Here is a 14,551-nt window from a genome sequence, read left to right as displayed (position 1 = left end):
ACACACACATATATATATATATATATATATATATATATATATATATATATATATATATATATATATATATACATATATATGTTTAACGGAGAGAAGATTTTTTTCAACACATTTCTGAGCATAATTGTTTTAATAACTCATTTATAATAACTGGTGTAATTTATCTTTGCCATGATGACAGTAAATAATAATTTACTAGATTTTTTAAGGCATTTCTATACAGCTTAAAGTGACATTAAAAGGCTTAACTAGGTTAATTAGGCAGGTTAGGATAATTAAGCATTGTTTAATGTTGGTAAACGGTGGTTTGTTCTGTAGACTATTTAAAAAATTTAGCTTAAAGGGGCTAATATTTTAGTCCTTAAAATGGTGTTTAAAAAAATGAATAACTGCTTTTATTCAAGCTGAAATAAAACAAATGGACTTTTTCCATAAGAAAAAATATTATGAGACCCTGTTAAACATAATTTGGGAAGTATTTAAAAAAAAGAAAAAAATTCAAAGGGAGGCTAATAATTCCGACATTAACTCATATATATTAGGGTTGGGCGATGTCGAACAATTTGGCATCGTTAGACATCTAATCGTCGTCATAGGCGGAGGTTAATTAATTATTTATGAACAATTAATTAATAATAATTCATAACGAATTAATTATTTGTGGCTTACCCTTTCAACTACCTGACTCGCATGGTCTTTGTTTTACCCATAAACAAATCATAAATAAATAAAGATAAGTTGCACACAAACTACCACCTGTCAATCACTTTTTCTGCGGGAGGTTGTTCGGTAAAAAGGGTGCACAACCAACAGTGTCTGAGGTTTTCACTAAAATTACTAGTGTGAAAGTGAAAAATTAAAGCAGTGTACTGATGCTGTGACGCATTACCTGATAGATATAAAAGAACGAAGAGTTTTTAGTTAGAGACAAGATTAATTAAATATCAGGTTTAACAAGTGAGATGCGATCCAGCAGTACATCCTTGATAAACCCTCCGACGTGCACTGCTCAGACGAGCACATGACAGTGTGTGGCTGTGTTTGTGTGGTCATGTGATGTTATTATTTGTGACATCACAAATAATGATAAAAAAACTATCATTTGTATTAGTATTATTTTGTTGGAAATCAAACAAACATATTTATACACACATATATATACACATACACACATATAAATATGTTCTTAATGTTATTTGTGTTACTATTATTTTGGTGTAAATCAAACACACACACACACACACACACACACACACACACACACACACACATCTATCTATCTATCTATCTATCTATCTATCTATCTATCTATCTATCTATCTATCTATCTATCTATCTATCTGTATATATATATATATATATATGTTTGATTTACACCAAAATAATAGTAACACAAATAATAAGAAATGTTTCTTTAACATTGCAGTCTGCTTTTTGACAGTGAAGGGTGAAGTAAAGTCTGCAGAACAATCAGCTTTACAATCAGAGATAGAAAAGAGTTTACATATTATTCACTATAAATTCTTTTTGTTGTACGGATAATGTTTGCAAATAAATACAACCTTGAAGGGCATACACGATTAAAAAAAAGCTTCTCTATTTTCCTTAATTGTTCTATAAAGATATTTGAACATGGAGTCTTTGCTTGGCATAATATTTTTTACAGTGGGAAAGGTGGTTTAAGATCAATAAAACATTCCTCATACTAAGAAAAAAGTTATTTTAAGATCTTATCACTAAAAGGTTCATTGAAGAACAAAAAATAGGTAAACTACTTAGTGAGTGCAATTTTGACTGGTAATGTGTATATTTAACGCAGTTCACATTGTCTGACTTTAATCATTTTACCCTTTTCTTGTTTAAAGCCTTCTAATGTTCTGTGAAATTACAGGCTAAATTGATAAAAATATGATTCATTTGTAATGCAGGAGCATTGTTATTATCCTGAAGCACTCCAATATGATGCACTAATGCATTATTCATGAAGCATAATGGTGATGAAATCTAGCAAAAACAACATATAACCTGTTTATGTCTAAGTGTTTCTCACTGTAGTACTCATGATTTCTGAATTTTAATAGCAGCTTGTCTAAACAGATAAAAATCAAATCCGACAAATAATTGCTTCGTTTTAGCGCCTGGCCCAAAATATCATGCCATTTCTGTTATTCCGACATGATCTTACGGCAGTTTGTATCTTTACTTGGTGTTATATTCGTATAAATTCGTTCGATTTCATTCATACAATTTTGTTTGATTTGCTCATCACCCAAGGACGGTTAAGGGGTGGGGTTGGGTGCCACGCCCCCTTTTTTAAATTTAAAGCTGTATAAGATTCTGACGTATAACCTTGCATACAAATATATCAGGGTTTCAAGATATTGGGATTACTGCTCTAAAATATATTTTCTTTTTAAATGTTTGGGTAAAAAACAAAAAACTTTTTCCCCTTTATACAGAATATATATTTTATTTTGAGAAACATTAAAAATATTTTAAAACAGTAAACATGAAGTCACTGTCACACATTGAGGACAAGGAAGGTTCTCTCTTTTCATCAATTTATTCAAACAAGTAGTGGATTAATAAGCAGGAGAAGCAGGTAAATTAGCCCATGCTTAAAACTGATGGAACGCAAAATAGTTATGTTCCCTCATAAGATAAGGCTGCTTATTCAAACTCACAAAACAAAAACTGAAATATTCATGACCATTTACTCCAGGGATTACCAAACTTGTTCCTAGAGGGCCGGTGTCCTGCAGATTTTAGCTCCAACCCTAATCAAACACACCTGAACAAGCTAATCAAGGTCTTATATGCATAGTCAAAACACTCGGGCAGGTGTGTTGAAGCAAGTTGGAACTAAACCCTGCAGGGACACCGGCCCTCCAGAACTGAGACTGGTGACCCCTGATTTACTCAACCTTAGACCATTCGATATGTAAGTTTTTTTCATTTAGTCTTAAATAAATTAAAATTTCAGATTACAACTTTCCTTCATTTAATGCAAGTAAATAAGGCTCAACTGACTTTTTTACAAGCCTAAATCCATATTTATGCTTCGTGGTCCCAATCTGCAGTTCACATTTGCAACACTATTTAGTTCATGACCTCTCTCATGACATAAGCATGTTGGGAAAGTCGTGAACATGCATTCCAGAGCTGAACCGAGGCAAGAATATGTTGTTAAAAGGTATAGGTAAAGGTATAGACTGAATAACAATAAAAATGTGCCAAAAAGTTTGATGTCATCCATTTTCACTATCCCACATTCTGAAATGATTCCTAACAGCAAAGATAAATTGTAGTGACAATTTTGCACACAGCGTGCTTTAATAATAAAATAGGGAAGAAAAAAAATGTTTTGATGTTTTTCCGCGGTGGTTTGAAGTTGCGTCATCAAATTCAGCTCTCCTATTGGATCTTGGGTTGACGCTCATCACAGCTATGTCACACTGCAGGAAAGTGTCAGAACATTTCATACACAGAACTCAGTCGAAAGGAAAATCTAATTGCAAGGGCCATTAAGCGGTTGTTGGTGAGAGTATCAAACCAACGATTAAAGATCACAGATTACAGCTTAGGATTTTAGAAATCTTTTAGAATTTTCCAAATTTGTCTCAAAAGACCAAATCCTAGCTGAAATCCCAGTGTGAGCAGAGCTTTATTTTTTTATAATAAAGGTAATGTGAATTACTTTGAATCTGTAATAACACGTAAATCTAGTTCGAAACTAAATAATAAACATAAATAACTTATGTTGCATGAGTTTATTTTTGCCAATAGCCAAAAAAATACACTGAATGGGTTAAAATTAGGGCTGTCGAAATTAGCGCGTTAACGCATGTGATTAATTTAAAATATTTAATGCGTTAAAAAAATAACGCAAATAACGCAGTTGCAGTTGTTTTTATTTCCTGTTGTGGTCAATGTGTGTTCAGGGACGGTGCGTGCACATAGAGGCAACCTAGGCAGCTACCTCGGGCAGCAGAATAGTGAGCGAACCCCCCGGTCTTTACTTTCATCAGCTACACCCACCCTCTCTCTCACGGTCCTTGCTTTCATCAGCAAACCAGTCACTTTCTTTTTCACTTTTGGGTTGAGGGTGGCGTGATTGTCGCTTGCCTAGAGCACCAGGTTAGCTTGCTCCAGCCCTGCGTGTGTTTAACGTGCAAAGAAGTTTGGATAAGACTAAGGACACACTTTTAGAAGGAAAGTTTCAGTATAAAACAATTAATGTTGCATTAGCAGGCTTTTCTGCTTTTCCTCCAGAGTTTCATGCAATTTCGGGTGTTTCATTTTTAATCTTTAGACTTTAACTGCAGTTCAGCAGTTCACCTTTAGTCAGCATATTTTCATTCAGGATGTTTTAATGGAATTTGATACCACATGACGAACGGAAAGAAAAACCTCTGCATTTCGGGACTTGTGTGATCCTTTAAGGTAATCAAAATAGCTGCTTACATGGTAGACTCATAATCAGTATTATCTAAGTCATAAAAGCGGAGTATTGGTGTCCATGGAAATGTACTTAAGTGAAAGTGGCAGATGAAGCCCTATTCTCTGCCTTTAAGCTGCATCTATGAGCCCTCACATTTCATAAGTTTTACGTAGCTGTGTCAAAATCCTTGCTTGTAAAATACAGCCATACTTTATAACGCTTAGTTTAAGCTAATTTGATGAACGCGATCATGCGTGTTGATGAATCTGAAGGACTCACTTCAGATAGGAAATCTACACCAAATATGCCCCTGTCCTAACAAACCATACATACCATAAAAATATTATTTATTCAGCTTTCAGTGGATGTAAAAATTTCAATGTCAATAAATTGACAGTTATGGTTTAATCAAAGGTTATTGTTAATCTTATAGTTCATCAAATGTATTGGTTATGGCTAATGGTTAAACAAAGGTTCTGTGGTCCTGCATCAATTTTTGGATTATAAATAATGGTCTAAGTTGAGCCCTGTTCACTCAGATTAGATAAAGAAAATTCTTGGGAGTTTTACCAAAACCATAATTCTTTCTTTCTTTGCTAAATAAAGCAGGCCATTTACATATTGGATGGCCTGGGGGTGAGTAATGAAACACCGAACAATTCCTTCAAACCATCATCTCCATCTCTACTAAATATCAGCAAGCTTCATTCAGCTTCAGATATATCAATTGCAAAATGATCATTGGTTCAATGTCCAGAATGCAATGCATGAACCTAAACAGAACATCCCTTTAATTAATTGGAGAATCAAAGACCTTAAACACACTCAGACCAGCTGTGCTCATCCACTTTGCTGTGAGCGTGTGTTTGCGTGAATGCATGCTAATGTCCTTGTGTGGGTGGCATTCAAAGACAGAACAGTGTGTTTCTTGATCATCTCTAAAGAGCACAAAACAGTAGTGAGCATCTAAACACAGAAACAGGATAAAACCTAGCAAACGCTTCCCACAAAGCAATGTCTGTCTGTGGAGTAATGGCTTCTCAGTTTGCTATGTGCAGTTGAATACACAGGAGCAACCGCAGAACTGTTACCAAAACCAAAACCCAGAGGAGGGGGGGGAAATCTGGGGAATAAACGTCTGCTGGAATGAGAATGGAAAAAAAGAGAAAGATCAGAAGCACACCAAATATGCCTGAGTCAGGAGTAGAGAGGAGTTTAACTGTGTCAAAGGGAGGAACAGAAATCAGGACATTTCTTTACACAATGTGAGCCTATATCGAGAGAATCAACTCACTGTGTCATGAAACACAAATGTCATGAAAAAAACAAGACATATCAACAGAGCCATTTTACTCAGCCCAGGAAGCTCATGGATTTCTGTGTGTTGATATCTTAAATGGTCTACAAGTAATTTAACCAAAATCTTCAGCATTATTATCCCTGTAAAATTTTTCATACTGTAAAAAAGATATAAAATATTACAATGAATAAATAAATATAGTAATCATTAGCAGTAAGACCATATTTTCACAAATCACCTTAAACAAAACATAATTTAACTGTAACAGTAAAAAGACATGCAGTATAGGTGAATTGGGTGTATGATCGCAAATGTGGGGTGTTTCCCAGTGTTGAATTGTGGCTGGACAGGCATCCGCTGCGTAAAACATACATATGCTGGATACGTTGGTGGTTTATTCCACTGTGGCGACACCTGAGTAATAAATCGACTAAGCCGAAAAGAAAATGAATGAATATTAAATTATATAATATTTTGTCAGAAAAATTGCCCTTTTAATTCTTAATTTTTTTTTTTCAACAAATTGTGCTGATACCATTGAACTTAAAAATGTTTTTATTATTAAAAACAGTTTTTAGCTCAGCCAAACTAAAGAAAACAAGACTTGCCCCAGAAGACATTAAGATCCAGCATAATAGGAAATAATGTGAAACTTTTCCTGCTCTGTTAAACATAAACTTAATATTTTAAATATTGTGAAAAAGAATAAACATTTCGTATAAGTGCTAATTTTGCCTTTATGTATGAATACTCCAACATATTCCAGCTAAAACTCAAGCTTTATACCAGCCGCCTACTGCTTCAGCTAATCATTATGCGGACTCTTCAAATGAAAGTCTTAATCTCTACATTTAATAAGCATCTAAATGAGGTCTTGACTCCAGTCTGTTCCATCTATTATTCTTTATACTTGCTTAATCACCAGACCTGTAGCAGGATTTATATCTGCAATTAAATGCTGATATTTAATAAAATAACATTTTTGAACAGATGCACCAGCAACACCAACTCCCTCCATCTAAATCATAAGAAATCAATACGCTTCTAAAATCTGTATTTCATTGTGCATAAAGACTAAATAATGACTGTGAGAGCCTTGGCTATCAGTAGGACCAGCTTGTTTTATGCATACTTTCACCTTATTACATCTCTGGCACACTAATATTGAAGAAAATTGCCTGAATAATAGATAAGCATTAGTTCTACTTATGCTAAACACAAACAAGCAGTCTGTTTCCTCTTGATAAAGAGGTCCTGTTATTCACCAGGGTCACTGGACATCCTTGGACCCCTGAATGAACTCTGAGGACCTCAGCTGCATCCTCTAAAGTTTCTCAAAGCCTTCAAAAGCACAAGGAAACAACTTAAAGGTCTACACTTTCACAACTGAAGGTCTGCAGCAACAGGTCACACTTGCAACATGCTTACTTACTAGTATTCCAAGTATGCCAAATATGCCAACATTACTAGTATTCGAAAGTAGATTTAGTTTGTTTTAAATCATAATATGTTTAAATATGTATTCCACAGTTACCCGGGTGGTTTATTAAAAAATAAGTTGAAGTGCAGATACATGGGTACTCTAATAGATAATAATACTTAATATTACCCCCAATGCATTGCGAATTAAATGTCAATTTGATCAGAACTACAAACAAAAGTAAACAAACTGTAAAGGTGGTGGACACGTGAGAGGGAGAAACTTTGTTAAAGATGTTTGAATGATTCTTAAATAATATCTTACCTTCTGGAATATATTTATTATACATTTTCAGTATTATATTTCATCTTAAACAACAATAGGAACTTTTATAAAGACATGTTTGGTCATTAACGTAAGAATGTTTAATTATGCAAACGCCTGAGATTTCTCTGCATAAAACACCAGTAAGTGGCAGATTACTGCTGCATCTCCAATATATGGTAATAAATCTAATATGAAAGTAAGGTGGATGATGTGACAAGATGATTGACAGGGCAAGTAACTAAGCAACATAAAGGTCTGTTAAAGCTTGCATATTCCTCTGTCACTCTCAAAAGTATATACTTTTTCTTCCCAAAAAAAGTACACACTTCTAGGATGTAGTATAAGTAAATAAATTGGTATGTAGCATATGACTAAAGAACATATATTCTTCTTGGTAATTAATCTACACAGCTCCTTTGCAAATTTCATGTCTCAGAGGCAACGAGGCCCCAAAACCCATTACCGGGTGAAGCACCCCATGTCACACGCATTAGATGAGAGTCCTCCAGCAAATGGGGGGGAAAAGCAATTTTCTTTTCAAGGCAATAGATACTCTATCTCATTCCAGATCCTCTGCAGACTACAAACTGCCAGCTCGTGTAGCTCTGATGCCTGAAACTTGGAAGAAAGTGATGACTTGACCTCCTTTCCTCGCAGGGCCTTCGCTCGGCTGTCAATAAGGGCATTTCACTGGAGGCGGGATAAGAGCTCAGGGTGGAATGAATCACCTGCGCCGATTAGAGATCTGGGAACTGCAGTGGAGATCAAACCAGCCCTGTCGACCAGTTCATTTGCCGCCATGTCAACTGATATTAATATTACAGCCAGGAGACATGCCTCTTGCTCTCAACGGGGACTTCCCACTATGAAGAACCAAAGATTCATTTCCAGTAGCTCAATGCTTGGCGACTGAATGATTTTGTGTCTATTGAAGCAGAACAACACAGACTCCCTTCTTCCATATCTGAATCAATCAACCACTTTCCTTCCTGCTCGACTGTAGAAATGCTTTTTTTAAGTTGTGAAAGAAAAAAAGGTTATTGAAATATGTTTTTCAAGAAAATACTGTTTCAGTCTTTTCAATTTCACATCTGCTTCAGTGTATTCAGCTTTGTTTTACTGTAGGTTAGTCTAATGCAAATAGCCAACAAAATGATTTATTTTTTTTAATTATTTGGAAAATTACTAATTAATGACAAATAAATCTAAACCAAAAAAAAATCATGTTTATAATAACAAATACTATTTTAGTCTTTATTTTCAAATGTTGATGTTTTCAAGTGTATTTTTCTATTCCTTACATTTATTTAGCGCTTTTTCTGGACACTCAGAGCACTTTACACATTTCGGGGGGAACCTCCTCATCCACCACCAGTGTGCAGCATCAACCTGGATGACACGACAGCAGCCATATTGCATCAGACCCCACACGACACACCAGCTGATTGGTAAGGAGGAGACAGAGTGATGAAGCTAATTTACACATGGAGATGGTTAGGAGACCATGACGAACAATTAGGCCAGGGTTAAAGCTCAACTCTTTTTATTTATTGGTTAATATACTGATTATTATCACTGAAATAAGTTACAGTCACACTAGAGTTTGAGTTTGCGAAATTCTGTCGTGCGGCACTGCAAAAAGGGGCAGGGTTAAACAAGATTATTAGACATTAAAAAAAGGAAGCGATTGCTCCATGTTTTAAATTTCTTGTTTATGTTTTAAATTGTTTAAAATTCATGTTTTGAAACTCGACTGGTCTCACGCAGTCAAGTGATGCGATTTTGCAGGTAAGAGTTCACTAAGCTTAAACTTTGCACTGCAGCAACCTGCAAAACTTAAGGCATGACCCTGCGTTTTCAGTCTGACGCATTCGCGTGCGTATGAATGGAAGTCTATGGGGAGAAAAGTCCAGTATGACCGCAGCTATATACTGAGGCATTAGCACTTACACAGACCACAGTGATGAGCGCCCCATGCTGGTCTCACTAACACCACTTCTGGCAGCAACCTACAGTAGCTTTCCCATGTGGTCTCCCATCCAGGTACTGACTGGACACAGCCCTGCTTAGCTTTAGTGGGCTACCATGTGAGAATTGCAGAGAGCTAGCTGCTGGCAAGTGTAGAGCTCTAGCTATTGATTTATTTTTAGTAATCAAGTATTCTACTTATGATTCCTTAAATTATTTGAGTAATCTGAGAAACTTTTGTTTTTCTTTATTAAAGAGCAATAGTAAATATACAGGAGAAAATAAGACATGTCTCTTAAAAGAAACAACTTATTTGTAATCATACAAAAACTTTAAAAATAAAAATTAATTAATTAATTAATTACTTAGGCATTTTTCCCACTGTGGTGACCCCTGATAGATCAGGGACTACACCAAAGGAAAATGAATGAATGATAATCATTCATTCATTCATTTTCTTTTTCGCATAGTCATTTTGAATGATAATCAATAAATTAATTTTAAAATTATTATTACATTGAAAAAATTCATGCATTGATTAATTTTCCTTTGATTCAGTCTCTATTTCAGAGGTCGCCACATGAATGAACCGCCAACTAGCGTTAGGCTGATAGATGATGCCATCGTCCATCGCCGCTGGCCGATACACTTCACGGTGCTGAGCCGGCATTGCGATCCATCACCCCGCCCCACATTTATATTGATAAATGACCTATTTTTTGCATGTCATCGTAATAGCAATAACGGTCTTTTCATGAGCCATGTTAAATTTTAAATATAGCTGCCACTTGCACGGCTGACAGCATCGTGAGGATTAAATGAAGGATTATACAATACCTCTTGCATTTAAAATGTGTAGATTCAGTGGCAAATGCTGTTACCTTCAAACTCCTTCCCACAGACTTTACAGTGAATGCTTTAGTTATTTTCATAGCGAGCTTGAAGCCACTGGAAGTCTCTTGGAAAAGTGTAAATAAGGGATTAACATTCAGCGCATGATCATTAACAGGATGTGTCATTATTGGTAACTGTAGGTGGTTTCTAAAACAAAATCTGTTATTTTCATTCTCTCATCTTCAGCACTTCACATTTTTGTGGTTGTGGCTCCTGTCATTTGAAGGCAGAAGGCATTGACTGAGTGATTGACAGCTGATATTAACCAATCCATTCACTTTCAGTTCTAGAGTCAATAAGAAGAGTACAAAGGCGGGGCAAGCATTGTGGGCTTTTTTTACTTCAGAAAGTTCACATAACATCTATTTTAATTTGTTCCTGTTTGGAGTTTTTAGGTGCAAAGATGCATTCTGCAAAAATGTCTCCTAAATCTGTGCACGCGTTGAAGATTTTGCCATGAAAACAGTGAAACTTTATGCACTAGCACAAATGCTTCCAAATATATCTTTAGGTCGCATAGATAAAATTTTGGGCGCATATGCGACCAAAACGGTCGAGCCCTAGCATCTTTACTTGTAATTATTTTCTCATAATAATGATAAAATAAGAAAGTTATCATCAATCACAATACAAATTACAGTGAACTCAAACCAAACTCTCATCTCCTCCACCAGCTGTGGGAAAAGCCATTATAACGACACAGATCACTTTGCCTTTTTTTGCCAGAGTCACGCGGAAAAAAAGGTGATTGACAGGTGGTCATTTGTTTGTAACTTTATTTATTTATGGTTTGGTTATGGGTAAAGCAAAGACCATATGGGTCAGGGAGGGAAAATGGTACGCTACAATTAATTAATTTGTTATGAATTAATTGATATTTAACAAGCATCTCCAGCCCCCACCTACGACGATGATGGCATCGTCCATCCTGATGTTTCACATTAGACATCGTACAATGCCAAATTGGTCAACATCGCCCAACCCTATTGTGGTGGAAACCGGAACACCCAAGGAAAGGGACATGGGGAGAACATACAAACTCCACACAGAAACTTCTTGGAAACACCTATACATATTCATTCCCACACACACACATACAAACACGCACGCACACACACGCACACACACGCACACACACACACACACACACACACACACACACACACACACACACTACGGCAAATTTAATATATTCAGTTCACCTATACTGCATGTCTTTCGACTTTGGGAGAAACCGGAGCACCAGAGGAAAAAGATGTAAACTCTGCACAGAAATGCTAACTAGTCCAGCCAGCCTAATATGTAAAAAAAAAAAAATAAATAAGCAAATATTACCAGAGTATGATTTTTCAAGAACAACAATTTCTAGTGTGAGATTCCTTATTTCATTCACTGTACTTGGGTTTCTTTAAAACTACTTGTAAAAAATGTATTTAGTGTATGTAGTGCTAATTTTTTGACAATTATGCAAATTACAGTAACAAAGAGTATTGGTGGGTGTACAAGGTGTTACATTACTCTGTCATTGAACAGAGAAAAGCTTGCATTATTAAATAAACACTTTATTTCTAGGTCTCTGATGTCCTCATTTTAAGGTTTTACCTTGCAAAAGATCAAGAGAATGTAAAGGTTAACGCTCCAGTCTTACTTTTGAGCCCATGTTGAGTTGTGTGAGTGTGAGTGAAGTCTTTGAGTGCTTCTGACATCAGCATTTAGCTAAACTACAAAGCCACCAGAGGCCGGAATTAATGGATCCCCCAGAGCCAATATCTTCATGCACAAGTGCCTGACTAATTGAAAACTGGTCCGATTCTGCTTTGTGGAACAAGTGCAGCAAACCTTTATGTCAGACTATAAAAATAGGGTCCAGAAAAAGGTGGACAAATTCACTGAAACCCTCTAATGGATATAGAGTTACAGCACACATGAAGTTAGACAGTCGGAATGCAAGATTTAAAGCCAGTGCACTTGCAAATCTTTCAATAACCAGGTTTGAGAATTTATGGCAGGGCTTTGTTTGAAATAATATCCTCTTTCTTAAAGAAATGGATTCAGGAACATGAAAGTATTCAATAGGCATTCTAGTTCTTCTCAGTAACACCTGATTAGATAAGATCTAACTGCATGGCATCTTATCTGTTATAGTATACCACCACATATCATGTGGTTTGACAGGATGTCAAGTCATTTATTTAAAAAAAAAAGAAAGTTAAAAATGATGTAGCCTGGAGTGACAATCTTCTGAAGGCATACAGGCAAACAATTAACTTTGCTGCCTAAGTGCATTTAAAGATTAGTCGATTTTGGCTATATTGTACAGGATGCATTAACCTAGCCCTGCACTGTTTTTGTTGCTTTTGGAATGTGGCCAAAGATAATACTCATACATGGGTTAAGTTTTCAGGAAAATCCCTATAACTCATCTAAGGGTGATGCATTGTTTCAAAGCCTGGAGAATTTTAGTCTTTGTTCACAGAAACTTAAAGGGTTAAATTATGAATTTCTATGCAGACAGACAGACAGACAGACAGACAGACAGACAGACAGACAGACAGACAGACAGACAGACAGACAGACAGATAGATAGATAGATAGATAGATAGATAGATAGATAGATAGATAGATAGATAGATAGATAGACAGATAGATAGATAGATAGATAACTTACTCTCAAAATAAAGGTGCTATAGGTCTATAAGCTTAATTTTTGTTCCTCTAACGTTTTTGTGAAAAGTTCTATAATAACCTTTTTTTTTATAATGTGAGGAACAATTTCAAAATCAAAAAGGGAAATAATGTAATTAGCCTACATAACCTGCAATATTATTTTATCTATTTCACACAATGAAGACATGAACGAGGTATAAGACGCGCGGGTTTGATTGATTTAGACTGGCACTGAACTCATGCCCGTCGGCACAGCTGCCTCCATCTGCTGACCTGCGTGTCTGGAGGGGGATAAACTACAGTTTTGACTGGACCTCCTGGACAACACACGCTGCCTGATGTCACACCCCGTGGGAAAACCGCCAGCTTGATGCCTCTTCATCCCACCCAGACTTTCCCCGAGCTTTACTCAACTAATTAGATTTAACAGAAACCGCCGGATGGTGACACGCGCCGTCATCGCCGAAACAAGAGCGAGAGGAAATGTTTGTTTGTGGCTGACAGAAGAGAAATATTTAAGCGTCAAATTTATTTTTTAGATTCAAATCTTCAAAGTCTTTCAAACATTGTTAGGTTATACACTTAAATAAAAATAAACAGTGAACACAGAGTAAACGCATCGCTATTACAAAACAGCAGTTATTTGAGTGTTTATGTGTAGTTCTGTCCATCTGAAGTGATACCCAGGCACGATCCCAGAAAGAAACGCGCAAATCTTGCACTAAAATGAACCCATAATGTACTGAGCAGCTATCACAAGTAAACACCAGCAGAGTTTAGTTTATCGAGAATCTCACCTCAAAACACGGGTCCTTCTGTCCGGAGCTCCAGAGATGAAACGAGGTAAAATATGTAGGTTGTAAGTTAGCGTGGATGAATGCCCGACTGAAGAACTGTCGGACCTGTAGATCTACTACGAATCCAGAAGAAATATACAACAAAAGCGAGCTTGAAGCGTCTGCTAATAAATTCCAGAGACCCCCAAACTGCTGCCCTAATCTCACGTCCCTCTCGCTGGTAGTAGCGCTTCTATAGTTAAGGCTGGAGGAGGGAGGGACACACTCCGCTACAACTTCAACGCCCAGTTTACTTATTTCACTCTCTTCGCCTCCTGCTGCTGTCGATCAATAGATATACTATTATTAATGATAGATCTGTGGTGTCGGTACATTGAGGGACTCTCGCTGACTCCTCCCCGAACACCAATTTAACGCTTTGCTCGTTCAACTTGTGGGCGGAGATTTAATGGTCAAATTGTTTTCACTTCCCTAGCTAGCCCCCCTCAACACCACCACAGATGGCGAGTCAGATAAGAAAAGTATCACGATCCCTTTGTCTGCATGCCCTCAGAGGTCATGACACTGACATTCCCTGTGGCATACATGATATCCCGCCGCAATTCACATCTAGACCACAACTTCTGTCATAACACAACTCTCTATAGGGTCATACAGGAATTATTTAGTGCTTTAAACAGTCTAATTGTCCATGTGAAAGAGTGGAAATTAAGTCTGATTTTGATGCCAGGATTTTA

General features: G+C 36.5%; 1 protein-coding gene across 3 annotated transcripts in view; it reads right to left on the bottom strand.

Moving 5' to 3' along the window:
• tspan18b (tetraspanin 18b) overlaps positions 1-14,214 on the bottom strand; it is an 81,248-nt gene extending 67,034 nt beyond the window's left edge. For 2 of the 3 annotated variants that reach the window (XM_087291870.1, XM_087291871.1), the window contains exon 1: positions 13,815-14,206. The gene's annotated coding sequence lies outside the window, so the exon portion shown is untranslated. Of the gene's footprint in view, positions 1-13,814 lie in introns of all 3 variants that reach the window. The other variant, NM_001002439.2, reaches the window with a different exon arrangement.
• Positions 14,215-14,551: the final 337 nt, after the last annotated feature.

The sequence above is a fragment of the Danio rerio genome, chromosome 18 (genome assembly GCF_052040795.2).
Source record: "Danio rerio strain M-AB ecotype USA chromosome 18, GRCz13ab, whole genome shotgun sequence".
In the NCBI taxonomy this organism is placed as follows: domain Eukaryota; kingdom Metazoa; phylum Chordata; class Actinopteri; order Cypriniformes; family Danionidae; genus Danio; species Danio rerio.
The sequence above is the reverse complement of the archived record's forward strand: the minus strand, read 5'-3'. Positions and strand labels throughout refer to the sequence as shown.